Below are 15,466 nucleotides of genomic sequence, written 5' to 3' on the forward strand. Positions count from 1 at the left end.
AAATGTATACTTTGTGGCGTCGGGTGACATGTCCAGGTATAAGGTCTATCTTTCTAAAATCCTCTAGCATGCGGTCCCATTCCATGGAATTAGGGTGTTTCCTTAGTCCTCTCACCTCCTCACGTCCAAGTGCCGCACTCTCGGCCCCACACCACCGGATCACATCTTCCTGCCACATAGTTAATGGGGGGCATCTAGGAGATTTCCATCTCATGGTGATCTCTCTTATGGCTAATATAAGGGCAAGTCTAGGAAGCGCAATTGGACTCTCAGGGCTCTGGTATGTTTGCGGAGACCCAGCAGACATTCCAGGATGTTGTCATGGATCGTTAAATGTGAAACGTCTCCGAGTGCACTCCGGACCTCTCCCCAGTAGTCACCGAGGTGGGGACAGGCCCATAGCATATGGATAAAGTCCGTCTCCTCTGTCCTGCCTCGAAGGCAGCAGTGCTGTGCCTCTTGCAACATACGCTATATTCTCTTTTGGGTTAAGTAGGACCTATGTAGTACCATCTTTTAAATAAATTTAAGCCTGGCAATACGGGATACCCCTTTGGGATGTTCTAGGATGCTCGCCCAGGCTTTGTCCGTTATATCCGTGTCAGTGGCTTCTGCCCATTTTGCTCGGAGGTCAGTGAGTGTGACAGATGCCTGTGCCCTAATACCAGTGTACAGCCATTTAACTAGATGGCCACCCTTCCCCATATAATAAACCAAGTGTACTAGCTCATGTTGTGTAGGTTTAATGCGCTTGGGTGCCCATGTCTCCCTAGTATAGTGGGCGACTGCAGCATATAGTAAATAATGGCGATCTGGTGCTCCCGTGGTCTGCACAAAAGTGTCATGGTCTAGTAGTGTGCCATCGCCGAAGAGCCATCCAACCTCCTCCACTCCAGCCTCCGCCCAATCCTGTAGCCATACCTTCGTTAGCCCTCCCCCGGGAAGTGGTATTCCCAATACCGGGATATTCCTCGCATATGGGATAGCCCCCGAGGTATAGTGTAAGGCCTTCTTCCAACAATGAAGCACGGTTTTTAGCAAGGGAGGCCTATGCGGCGGAATTTTAATTTTGGGGATCAGTATCCTGTGCAGGGTTCCACGCTCTAGGTCACGGGTTTTGTAGCCTATTTCTTGTAGGTTCCTGCCTGCTGTCCAGAAGGATAGCCTTTGCAGCTGGCATGCATAGTAATAGGCCCTAAAGTTTGGGACCCCTAGTCTGCCTGTGTGGCGCTCTAGTGGTAATTTCTTGAGGCTAACGCTGCGTCGGCCCTTCCCCCATATAAGCTCCAGGAGAAGTACTTCTAATGTACGCAATATGGATTGTGGGACTACCAGGGGTAAATTCACAAAGAAATATAGAAGACTGGGGAGCATCACCATCTTAGAAATGTCAATCCGCCCCATTGCTGATAATGGTAGGGATGTCCAGAAAGATACACTTGATCGTATAGCGGTGATTGCCCTCATTAAATTACCATCAAGTTGAACAGATTGCGCCCTATATACTTGGATCCCTAAATATTTAAAAGTGTTGTGCGCTACAGGCAGGTTGTAGGTGCCGAAAGGAAGCATGTCTGGACGTGGTCCGTCACGAAAATAAAAGGCGTTTGACTTTCCCTTATTGATGGCTAGGCCAGAGAGACGCTCAAAGATGGAGAATATATTGGGAAGAGGTTCTGCCCCGGCTGTCATGTCACGTAGATAAATGAGGATGTCATCGGCATAATTGAAATTAAATGCGCGGTGCCAGCTATCGGTATCCCCATTCTCTTGGCCGATTGCCTCAAGGCTATCCCTAGGGGCTCTAGCGCCAAGACAAACAGCAGGGGGGGATAGAGGGCACCCCCTATGTATAGTGTATTCATGGGAACTATGCTTCCCAGTGCGTGCTCTGGCGGTGGGATTGGTGTAGAGCAGGCGCACCCATTGGAGATAACCTGAAGGGAGGCCAAATCTTCGTAAGGCTGCAAACATATATCTCCAAGTGATGGAGTCAAAGGCCTTGCGTAGATCCAATGCCAGACAACCCGCATTGGTATATTCCGCCGGAGTAGCCACCATGACATGGTGGGTGTAACCGTCTAGTTTTTAGGGAAGTGCTGCATGCAGGGAGAAATCCGCATTGGTCTCTGTGTATATGGGTATTTAGGACGGGCAGTAGGCGGTTAGCCAAGGTTTTACTGAGGATTTTGTATTCAGTCGCTAGTTGTGATAAGGGTCGATAACTAGATAAATCAGTGCCATCTCGTCACAGTTTGGGGAGGGAGACGACCAGAGCTTGCATGGTGGATTGTGGTAGATGACCGATATCTAGGGCCATCTTGTATAGTTCCTCTGGTTTAGGGACAAGGGTGTCACTGACGCTGAGTGCCGCGTTTTTGTGGTTTTGTGGGACCACGTCGTGATGAGCCCGATAGTCTGTCTTGACTTGATTCCAGACTCATCACTTCCAGCCATTTCTCTGCATCATTGGGGCGGTCGAAAAAATTAGTTTTCCGGTTGTGAATGATTTTTAAATGGGCTGGGAACAAAAATGCATATTTGAGTTGAGCTGCATGTAGTTTCTTGACTACTTGAAAAGAGGACCGTTGGCACTGCACCATTATGGTGTAATCGGGGTAGAGCGAGATCTTCTGGTTCTCGAATTGGATCTGCTGTTTTTGGCGCCCCAGTAGGAATCCTGTGTGCCCTCTCCACACAGAAGTATGGGGATAATCCATCTTGGGCCACATATTCTCGGAACCATGTTTCCATAAAGTCTTCCGGCTTGGTGCCTTCGATACGTTCCGGAAGTCCAATGACGCGTATATTATTTTTTTTTATTTTTTTTTTATTTATTTATTTTTTAAAACCTTTATTGTGCACGAAAAAGAACAAATACGGGCCCACAACCGTCAGGCCGGCCACGACACTTTGAAGCACAATTGCAAGCAATACATTTCCTCAGCGGCAGCGGATGACATAGCAACAATTAATAAACGTTACACTGAATAGAATCATGTCACCGAGGAAAAGGAGCATTAAAGGTTAATTTTAAGTTCGTTCCCAATCTAAACATAAATCAGTAAAGAATAAGAGATAAGGGGAACTGAGTCCACACATTAGAATCACAACATAGGCAGGTGGCATCATCATTGAGAACAACAACGGAAAATAAGACCACAGACAGTATGGCGGTGCAAAGTAAAACAACAAGATAATTAGCCAGCATTTACGCCCCACCTACAGCGCCACCCCCTCCCCATCAACCCCTACCGCGGACCCAGAACAGAAACAGACCAAGAAAGCGCAGAAACATAGAAAAATAAGGCCCATAGAAACTAAATGAAAAATAAAACCCTCCCCCCACCCTACACCAATGCGGAGGCTACGGCCTACCCCCCCCCCCCGGCAAAGTGTCTGTCGCCCATTAAAGAACCTGAAATATAGACCAAGAAAAAAGGAAGAAAAAGAAAAATGAAGAAAAAGGAAAGAAAACCCCTCACACTTGAAATATAGGGAGTGAGAAAAGAATAAACCAATCCACTACTCCCAGAAAAAGAGAAGGTGGGGAGGAGCCCACCCAATACCAGATCTCCCGGACTCCCAGCCATACAAAACCGTCACGCCGTGCAGAGCAGTAGATGCGGAAGAGATAGGTACAAAAGAATGGCAGAATCAGTCACACTCAGATCTCCGGCCAGCACAAAGTACGCCCCCCCATCAGCAAGAGTAAAGAACATGACATAGCAATTACAAACTGAAGTGGGGAAAATCAGCACATTCAACGCAAGAAACATAGTAAAATGTTGTGCAATCTGGGTCCCCCACAGCCGGGCTAGCAAAACAAACGGGGAAAACACCCACAGCCCCGGCCCGTACAACAAAACCCCCCCAGGCATAGCCTCACTAAGAAGAGGGCCAAATCTATATGCTCTCGGTCACCCCGGCCACAAGTAAATCGTCCACCCCGAACACAACAGGACAGCCCTAAGCACACGAGAGAGTGGGGAAAGTCAGCACAGAGAACAGCGACACACAATGAAGAAGCGCCCCAGCCCGAATCCCACCCACCAATCAAGCACACGGCCATAGAAAAAATGCCCCCTAGCCCTGGCCCGTCCGCAACCGTATCCCAGAACATGACTCCCTCAGAGGGCCCGCCCCCACTGAAAACAAAGAGACCAAATGGCCGTACTCAACATAAAGGAGATGGTCCTAGACAAAATGGACGCCACCGTTCCCAAACAGCGCCATCAAGCAAAAGGAGCTGCGCATTCAAAGCATCAGTGCGTTGCAAAGTACAATTTATCGATAACATCACAGAATAGGCGCAGTCGGCCAGGATAACCAGTTATTGTAGCAGCGGCTCCATGAATGCTGAGGGCGAGGCTGTTGGCCGCCTAGGGCAAGAGACATCGTAGTAGGGCTGGGGTAGTAAGATCGCAGTCCACAAAACCTTCCTCCCTGAACACCCAGTACAGTAGTAAATAGCAACACTAATACAGGCGGAGAAAGTCATCACGCAGTGCGCGCTCGAGGCATGTACAAAACAGTCCCATTCCCGTTCTCGCCAGCCAGGTAGTCGATGGCAAAGAAAAGCAGCCTAGCCCTATCCCAATCGTGGATGCAACCCTGCATACAGTCCCCCAGGGAAACCCATCCCCTCGGATACAAAGAGACAATATGGCCGGCGAGAAAAGGTGAAACAGCAATTCACAGCGGTCAAGTAATCTGGATGCCAAAAAAAAAAACCAATCCCAGACCCCGGTCAACCAGCCAAGAAGCCGATAACAGGAAAGGCAGCCTAGCCCTGGCCCGAACGTGGATACACCCCCAGATGCGCTTCCCCAGAGAGGCCCACCCACCGCAGAACAAAGAAGCAAAATGGCGAGAGATAGAACGAAAGCAATATGGGAGCGCAAAATGGCCGCAAAGAGTCACCAGGAAATCCGTCGAATGTAGCAGAAAGTTCCACAGAGACACCAGGAGTACACGAGTTTGTAGGCAGCAAAGTCAGGGGGCACAACACAGGAGCAGACGGTAGAACCAGCAATGCCACAGATAGATCCCGAGGCGCACACGATAATAAGTCCAGCCACAATGTATCACTCTTCACTGTAAGGGAAAACAAAGTATCCCGGGTGGAGTTGTCAGGCGGGCGATCTTGGGTGCCAACAAAATAGGAAGCGGGCTCAGGTGTCCAACAGGCCGGAGAAAGCGCTGTGTCCTCGTGCAGTGTAGGCGGGGGCAGGCGGCAGCTTTGCGGAACCAGATCGTTATTGTCCCACCGCAGCGCAGACGCCATGTCATCTAGCTTGCCTCCCAATCTTCCGTAGCAGTGGTGCATCTTCGCACGGAGGTCGCACAGAGCGGACAGAACGGTGCCAAGAGAAAATATAGGCTGTCCCACAGGTCCCGGGGGAATCTCTCGAACCTCGGGCTCACCTACAGGCGGGGCAGCACAGGTCGCTGGCGAGGACGGGCGCATCTCCCCACAAAACATGTCAGCACACAAAGCCATTATGGCAAAACCCCGGGACGTTCACCAGGATAATTAAAGCACTAGTATACGCCCTTTTAATGCTGGCGGGGTGCTATGTGCCGTGTCAGGGAGACACGCAGTGCAGGTTAGGCGCCCCCTGACAATCCCGGATAGAGAGGCATGGGGTCAGGCAGTCCTGGGCAATCCAACATGGCCGGGCAATCTTCTCCCCGTACCTTCAGCCTCAAACAAAGGCGCCGTTCCGATGGGGTAATGCAGCTTCGTGAGCGCCGCCGTCCCTCCGCCCGCTTTGAATCCCTTCAGGTGGTTGGGCTCAGGCAGCGCCTCTCAAGGGTCACGCCGGTGGTCCAGCAGCCAGCGCCGACGGAGCACTCCGGCCGACAGCAGGTCTCCGAGGCACGGCAGGATGAGCCCGTACAAGCGGGGTCCAGGGCTACGGACTGGCAAGTGGCTATCTCCGGTTGCCGGGCAGGTCGAGGGTCCGGGAAAGCACCGCCGGGATCAGCGCCGCATCGCACCCACTCTGCCGTCAATTCCGCCAGGATCAGAAATAGGATATCGGCACGGCTGAAAAGGACTGGCGGAGCCGGGAGCCTACAGGTCTGCTCCGGTCGCCATCTTGGCTCCTCCCCCGCGTATATTATTTTGACGATTTCTGCCCTCCGATTCTTCGACTCTGTCCTGAAGGCCGGTGACTTGCTGCTGCAGCTGCTTTATTTGTGTATCGTGTTATGCAAGTTTAGGTTCCATGCTGGACTGTGCTTGCTCCTGCTAGTGTGTAGTGTAAGCTAGTTTCCCATTATCCGCTTGGAGGGTGAGGCCAGTTGTGAGGGTCCCAATGTGCTGCTCTATGGCTTCACGTGAATCTCTGACCTCTTTTAGGACCAGGTCGAGTTTTTCAGGGGATAATACGCCTGACTCAGAGGCGGAGGCGCCAATCGATGGAGGCCTGGCTGTACCCTCGGGTGCCCCGAAGGGTCCTCCCGCAATTGTGGTGCTGTCCAGAACCTTCCCCTTAAGTCTTCCCATGATGGCTGCCTGTGGCTGGTGGGTACAGGTAGTATGTGTGGGGTGGCAGCGGCAGAGGGGATGCCGCTCAACACCGCACCAACCCAGCGGTGCTGTCCTGAAGGATATGTGTACTGATGGTGATGGGGTCTTACTAGTCAATCTCGGGAGGTTTGAGGACGCAGCTACTAATACTCCCTGGCCTGCCTACCCAGGCCTCAACCACGTATTACAGTTCGATATGACTTTTATTTTAGTTAGTATTGCCCCAGGTCACATCCTCCGAGGGAGCGGGTCTGCCACATGTCGCTCACCCTGCAGCTCTACCGATTGATGGTAAATCCTCAGTGGCGCTTGATGGCTGGCCCAGTATGCTTGAATGTGTCTGTGTTGCAGGTCCGCAGGGTGTAATGCTGCCCAATACTCTCTGTGGCCCACTATCACTCCGCGCTCCAGCGCCCTGAGTTCCCAAAGAAGACCAACCCTTGGGGCCTACTTCGATTCCTGGAAGCAATCGCACCGCTTGGTAAGGCTGGAATCAGTGATTCACTCTCTTCGCTGCCCCGAGGACCCAGCGGCCCTCGCTCTTCTGCCCACGGTGTCCTCGATGACCAACGGTATCAAGGTAATGCGCTGGGCACCATGCAGAGCGAGACAGCGGGCGCCAAATGGCAGCAGCCGGTCTATCGAGACCTCTTCACCCTCTTCGCAGTAAACGAGAGCAGCATCCACGGTGGGGTCTCCACCGTTCCACACTCCTCCGTGCATAAGCATCAACATGGCGGGGGAGAGAGACCGAACCCCATGTAGTTCAGTGCTACAGCGCTCAGCACCCCCTCTCACCGTCTATCTGCAGCCTTCAGTGTTGCAGGCCCATCCTCTCCGCTGCCCGGGCCCCGTCTCGGCAGTTCTCAGCACTGTAGGGACTTCAATGCTGGTAAGATCCGCCCTCTGAACAAGGCCAGCCGTATCTCGCGGCGAGAGGCACAAAACCCTGGGCAGCCGGAGGTAGGCAGGATTTGCGGCGTGCGGCGCCCCCTCTCTGTCTGTCCTGAGCTCCCTTCCGCCCCAGGTCGATAAGCTCTGCCACTCAGGCCCCGTCGTGGCAGTCCTCAGCCCGGCAGTTCCACAATGCTGGCACAACCCGCTGTTCAGGTAGAGCCAGCCGGGGTTCGCGGTGAGACGCACAGAGTCCCAGGCCGCAGAGCGCAGGGAATAAGCGCGTCCCTCCAGCTCCGTCACACACCACGGGTAGGCCGCAATCCCCGCGGTCTCAGGTGGGTGGCAGAGATCGATTGTACAGCCACGACTCAGACGGGCAGAAATCGCAGGAGCTCTTCTGGAGGCTGCAACGGCAGTATCCCAGTGCTTAGGGCGTCCGTCATCTTAGGTGGTTAGTCACGCCCCCCAAATTTCAGCTTTCATAATTATTGTGAAAAATTTGCAAAGTCTTGGCAGGATATTGATCTTGATTACTGCTGCAAGCAAACTAGTTGAACAAGTATGCACTATGTTGAAAACGTGATGAGAAACTTATGGACAATGTGTGATACAATTGTATTTTTACACGTCATTGAATGATTTGGTTAATCAATGGCCACTTGATCTCAGCTGAACGCCTATCAAGCTTAGTGCAAAAATACTTGGTCCATATCAGGACTGATAGTTGTTGAGCATCTATTAAGGACAGATGGAAGATATAATGGAGACAAAATAATGAATACGGTCAATTGTTCCTTCACAATGGTTCTGGTCTGTCTAGCATATCTGTTTTTTATAATGTAAAAAATGTGGGAGGGTCATACAATAATATTATGAGTCTCTGGAAAAGGGGGACAGATCTTATATTTTAAAATAGGACCAATTAAGAATGAAAATCGTCAAATTCTGGAAAAAATATGATTTTCAAAAAGAATTGTAAAATAAACTGAAAAAGTTTTTTTTATCCCACAGTGGAAAACAGTGGTAATTTGTACAGAATGGCAATGGTAAAATGATTTCTCATCTGAGTGGTTCACAAAGAAGTATGTCTATTCATAAACCTGTAATGCTTTTTGAGAAACATTTCAAAATGGCAGTGTTTGATGTCAAAAGAATAAGGGTGGAAATATAATTAGTTACTATGAGTTATAGGAAGACGTCAGTAAAGATTCACAGTGGTGCAACATACAAATGAGGCTGATACAAGCATGGCATGTTTGTCAGTTAAAATATCCACAAAATGAAAAAAATAAGTTGGCACTCTTACCACCATTATCCACTGATATACAGTGGCTATTGAGTCCCCAAACCTTTCAGTGATGTGTCAAAAATACAAATGCATTGCACACAGTATATAATTGTGTCACCAGTTATTTTTACCAATGTTTATTAATGCTCTATCTTGTTTGCTTGTACCAGCACTTCAAAGCACAGTGCTATTTTCACTTTGTGACTTTTTCACTTAACCTAAGTAATCTAAAATATAAGTTTAATACATACAATGGGCCTGATTTAGAGTAAGGCGGACACAGCACTCTGTTGCAAATGTGACAGAGTACCTTACCCGCCAGACCCTCTCTCCACCAGCCTCATTTATAGATGGGTGGACATAAGGTTTCTGTTGACGGTGCCCTCATTGGCTCTGTTGAAGGAAAACCTCCTCCAACAACCCAACAGAGTATGGACCGTCTAAGGAAGAACATTAAACCTCCTGCCCTATTTAGGGTGGTGTAATTTTTTTTTCTGTCCGTCATCTCCAGGAAAACGTGGCAGTGAGGGACAGAAAAGCCATCCACTTTTGGAGTTTATTTCTGAAAACATAAAAATGTAAAATATTTGGGGAACAGCGGTCTAACCCGATGGAGACCATTCACCAAACTTTGTGTACATTGTAAGGAACCGCTGCGACTATTGTATTTACAGCTTGAACCCAGCCGTCACGTATTCAGTGATTAAGGATATAAAGGCACTACAGATGAAGCATTGGTATTTAACATAACCTTCCTTAGCCAGATTCATTTCAGCGTGCCATGGTAGCCCTGTTTCAGTTACATTGGTGCTTTTTTGGGAGAAATTGTAATAAGCATAAAAGTACAAAATAAATCAGTCTTCTGAACTATGCTTGTAAGGCTCAATATGACATAAAATACCTAAAATTACTAATTGAGTTAAGGGTTATTAACTAGTAGGTAATGCTGAACCAAATACTGTGAATTCTCTGTAATGGGCTAAGAAATGTATGAGTATAATGCATCTCACAGATCCATATGCTCTAGGGTAGCTTTATGGCAAATATCCATGTTTCATTAGAAAGAAAATTAATAAACATGGCGCTAATGTGGAATATTAAGGCTTCACAGGAAGATCAAATTATCGCATCTCTCCATGGTTACTCTGTACCCACATTGTGCTCTCCATTTCCAGGCAGAGCCACTCCTTTTTATGGATGCCTTTTTGTAGTTGCCTGTTATCGCAGAGAAGACCATGTTGTAGCTGAGACCTTGTAAAATCCCTACGGCTTGGTACATGTCTTAGACTGTCAACTTTCATATACGCAGTCTTCTTACAATCAGTCAAACACATGAGCAGAAATGTGTGTCAATTTTTGCACATAGTCCAGAAGCACCAAATAATTAACTAATGACTAACCTTACAGTCTCAGATGGTAGTGACTTCCGCGGTGACCAGGAGTTGCAAAGGAGAACCCTAGGATTCTCCTTGTGCCCTTGATTATTGACACCAGTTTCTGTGGGATTTGAAAGTTCTATATAGATTTTATTTTGCTTTTAACATATTTTTGTCCACTACCTACAATGCCAAAGGTCATGTCTTATTGCCCCAATAAAGCTTTCAGGGGGGCTCAAAGATCATGTTATGTCACACAAGTCACCTCAATAGTTGTAATCTAAGGGCCTAAGTGCTCTCATTACAAGGAGATTCTTTCTTCTTCCTCTCCTAGCAGAACTCCTTGTATTCTCTTGTAAATTAAGTTAGTGACCATTTTTTTCTGCCACATTCCTGTTAGTATTGATATTTGGGCAGCAGTGTAAGGTTAACAAATTATTGCAGTAGCAAAACTAACATCACACACACACTGCCACTTGATGGCATCAGTGGAAATGGTATTACATGTCATATGGTGACCTTGACAAAGGACCATATATTCTAAAAGAATAAAAAATATATTTGAAAAAAAACTGGACGCTACAGCATACTAATAAACAACGATTGAGTACTAGCAAAATCATACAAAGCTTTATTTCGGCAATTGCCATAAAAGCAAAATCGTTAGGTTAAAACTATAAAGATCATGAAATAAAAACACAACATGTACAATCTAAAATAGTTAAGATGTTTATAAAACCCACGATTAGAACTAGCAGCATATAGGGTGAACATGGCATGTAAGTAAAATCATTGAAATACATTTTTTTAAAAACACAGTTAAAACTAGCAGCAAATAGGGGAACATCGCAACAATTTTAAGATGCAAAAATGAATTCCATCCAACAATTCCTATACTGATTATCTACTGTTACACAGACTATGTGCTGGGCAACAGTGAGGCAGTCTTTTTCTGTCTGTGTCTCCACATGCATAGAAGAAACCCGAAGACAGCAAATACAATTGGTTGAGCTGTGTTTGCCCTGAATACCCTAGTTCCTAATTTGTAGTCCCTGGTGCCCAAGTTACAGCATAAAGGCAGGATCCATTTCCTCCCATGCACATTATACTGTGGGCAAAAGTACAGGACATGATCTATAGTTTCCTTAACCTCTGGGCAAAACGGGCAGCTGAGGTCAAGTTCAGCATCAACGAGGGTGCACCGTCACTTTGCAGTAAATGATCTAAGTGGCAAAGTCCCAATTCGGAACTTGATATAAAGTGTCTTAGCACCGTAGGCTCAATTATGTCCATATACCTTTCCAGAAGATAAGTATCTTTAAAATCCAAAAAAGGTAGAGAATAAAGTACCTGCCCCCATTCTGGTGCAATGTACGGTCTATGTGTCTTCAATACCGTTCCTTGAGCATAGACTTGGAGATGCCGGATGAGCCCACATTTTGCGGCACCCGATCTCTTCGATTGAATTCTTATTATACCCCAACCATGGAATTCTAATGGCCCTGGGTAGTTTCATGATCTGCCCCAAGCTCTGTTGATAGGGTAATAGATCTACTGAGGACCAGATCCTCCTCCAGTGCATCAAAGGTCTGAGTTTTACTTCATGGATAAGTGCGCGAATGCCAAGATCTAAATGAAGTGCTACCAAAGGAGTACTGCGGGCCATTGGTGAGGAGTCGGAGAAAACGATTTTACGGCAACTCCAAATCGTTGACATAACATGCCCCGAGAGGTACCCACCATATAGAGACCCCCTCCCACCCGCAAGGCTTGCAGGTTGTAAATTTGCAATGCATGTGACATCAGACAATATCTGGACCCCTTTAAGAAAGCCACTACTATAATGTTCTAATCTAAGTTTGGACTTGTTAATCCTGGGGTGACCAGCTAAATTGCTCATTCAGATTAAGCCCCAGATATTCAAAGGTGTGGTCTCTCTCCAGTTGGATACCATTGAGGACTAGGTGTGATCTGGCCGTCTTGTAAGGGTTCAATACCATGTATTTAGTCTTGTTCCTACTGATCCCAAGCCCTCTCTGTCTGCAGAAGACTCCAAACTGATTGAGTACTAGCACAAAAATAAAGACAGGCTTACCTATACAACAGAGCTGACTTCATGTCTGCAGTTACGGAAGTAGTAAAAGAGGGCTGAAAAATTGATTTGGAAACATAGCAGACTCTGTAACATGGGTGGGTAGCATATGATAACAATGCTCCACCAGCATGATTTGTTTGTGACTGCAGATTGGCAAAACATTACCTCCTATAGTTTCTAAACCTATTTAATTTCAAATATTCATTGATTGATTCCACTTATACGCAGACCTATAGGGCTAGCAAGAAAAATAATGAACATAAGAATTGCAGGTTCTTAACTTTGCAGTATGTACTAAATGTCAGAAATTGTTATGGAAGTGTGCTGCTGTGGGTGGCATGGCAGCTGTTTTAGTACCAGAAACACAAGTACAGGCCAGGTTTGATTATTTATCATCACTTTACAGCCCGTTTGGTCCTGATTCAGAGCTAAGGTGTCCATCGTAGTTCCAGAAGTTTGGATCCAAGACAGATTTTAATAGTATACACTAACTATGTAAATAATTACCATTTGCCAGTATTCCTTAAATGTATATTATGTAGATTTCCTGAAATGGTCCATGGATCTGGCTCTCCTGAACCTAGACTGGACACACCTGATTAAGAGCTTTCCTAGGTGTTGAGTCATGAAATCAGCACAGGTGTGGACCCTTGTACTTAGGGGAAGCTGGACATTTCTTTAGAGCTCAGAAACATACTTACTCCCCTGATTTGACTACAATGCTATATGATGTATCTTTAGGTGAACCAGACACATGAGACCCATAACATCAAAAATAGTGAAAGTGGATCTTGAGGGGGAAGAATACTGGAAACATGCAATGGTGCACAAATCGTTATGGCCTGTAAAAAGGATCCCAGCAGCAACTGCCCCATATCCCTTATTGATGCCTTATTAAGTGTTTTGAAGCATTATAATTAAGGAGTGATGAGATGTGGCTGAAGATGGCTGCTTTTCAACTAGATTGCAGTCTCAATTTTGCCAAGGCATAGGAACCATCGATATAGCCTTTTGGCTGCATCTACTACAGTGGGGAATATGTCAAGTTATTGAAGCGTACCCTTGTATATTTCATTTGTCTGATTATAATCCACTTTTGGTTGTGTAATGAAGTGTTTGTTTTGTATTTAAGTATGAATGAGCAACTAGTTAGGTGACTCAAGATTTCTAGTAACTCAGTGTGCTGACAGTATTGTGTCTCTGCCCACAGCTTGTTTTCATTTATTATTAGCACACTTTATGGAATGCTGAGATAAGCTCTGTAAACCAGAATGCCTTTAATGCTGTTCTTCTTCATTCTAAGCACAGTGAGAATGTGAAGAAGAGGCAGAAACAGTTGGCTCATTTGCCTCTTTTGGTTGTGGTTAGGCAATCTCTAAAACATATATCACACTCAGACTTAAAAAGCAGAATGGGACCATCGTGTTGGTATAAATGTGCTATACAACTGTTGGCAATATAAGATCATGAATAGACATCAAAATTCCAACTTGCTGTTAATGCAACATTTGTCTCTCAACATTCTGAGGTGCCTTCAACAGGTGCCTATTTTCTTTTTAGGTCTTGGCTAGCGTGACTGCGCACATGCGCAGCTCGCTCGCACGATTTTATGTTTCTGAGGAGTTTCAGTCAAGGGCTTTAAGCCCCGCCCCTCTTTTCCACAGTGGCCAGCCATTGGAAAAGAGCTCTTTGTGACGTGTTCTTTTCTCTGTTTGAGACGGCTCACTTGGACGGGCTCTCTGCCTTCCGTGTGTCTTGAAAGGTTTCTTATCTTTTTGGGGCCATGTGTTCAAAACACATGGCCCCATAAAGACAAGAAATCGGCTGCAGCGCGTTCCTCCTTTTACCAGTTTGTCATCTCCAGTTTCTTTTCTCTCCACCTCAAGTCAAGTCAAAAGATCTTTATTGTAAATATCTTTATTCGGCAATTTATCACCATAAAAGAATACATATATATGTACATTTCCAATTTACCAGTAAAAAGATTATAAAATACAAATAAAAAGCAAGGGCACCTCATTTCAACAATTTGCTACACAAAAAGTTCCACCTCAACCTGTAAGACCCCCCAGGAGCAGTTTTAGTAAGCGGGAACGTGTCAACCATGCATTGCCCAAAAATTTGGCCACCCCACAGATCATAATGACAGATGAAGAATCTGTAGAGAGGACACGTAGTGCCTGGCTGTGGCACCTCAACCCTAGTTCCCTACAGACGGGTTTCAACCAGAATTTCCGCGCCCCTTTGTAGGCTGGACAAGCGAAAAACAGATGAGCCACTGATTCCTTTGGGGCCGCACAGCCAGGACATGTACGCAAGAGGGCATCAGAATTCGACCATTTCGCCGTAAAGTCATGCACCGGGAGCGTCCCATATCGCAATTTTAGGTACAGCGCTCGATCCAACGGTTTAGTTATCAGGTCTAGAAAGGGTTCCAATTTTCTCACACACTTAATTGACAAAAATTGGTCAGTGAGAGAGCCCACATTCATAGCCCTCGTGGCATTACTCTGTACCCAATCCCAGTAAAGTTTTTTAATAACAGCTTTGGGTGGCGGAGATTGCGACTCCCATGCCTCTCTTAGTCCCAAATTAAAGGCCAGTTCTTTCAGTTTATTTAGCCATCCTATTTTATTAGATGTGTCCAGCAGGAGTAGATCGTCCAGGCCTTCTGCGTACTTTGCAAGCTCCTCAGTTCTTCTTAGTCGGGACCAGAAAAGCAACGGGCGTAACCTCACCAAGTCCTTTAATGTTCTTCTGCCCAGATCTAGTCTTAGAGGGATCATTGGGGTGGAAGCGGGGAGGGCTACCACTTTCCTAAAGAAATTGTTTTCCGCTACCATCACATCTGTGACCCCTTCGAACCCCCACAGTTCGGAGCCATAAAGTGCTGCCGGAAGAATCTGTCCCTCATAGATGGCCATGACTGGAGAGACCGGTTTACTACTTGATTCCCGGAGCTCCTTCAACATCACCCCAGATACTCTACGGTGACTAAGTAGCATTTTGGAAAGATGATCCTTCCAGGTCATACGGCTGTTTATCCGGACTCCTAGATAGTCAAAAGATGTGACCAGCTCGAGGGGGGCATTATTAAGCACAAAGTGATTTTTAAATCTTTTTGAGGGGGCAAAAGCCATCAATTTAGTTTTCGATGTATTGATGGTTAAGCCTCGGGAGGTGCAGAAGGAGCTAAACCGATTCAAAAGTTTTTGTAAGCCCACCGGGGATTTAGAAATTAGTAGGGTGTCATCCGCGAAGAGAAGTGTGGG

The sequence above is a fragment of the Lissotriton helveticus genome, chromosome 1_1 (genome assembly GCF_964261635.1).
Source record: "Lissotriton helveticus chromosome 1_1, aLisHel1.1, whole genome shotgun sequence".
In the NCBI taxonomy this organism is placed as follows: domain Eukaryota; kingdom Metazoa; phylum Chordata; class Amphibia; order Caudata; family Salamandridae; genus Lissotriton; species Lissotriton helveticus.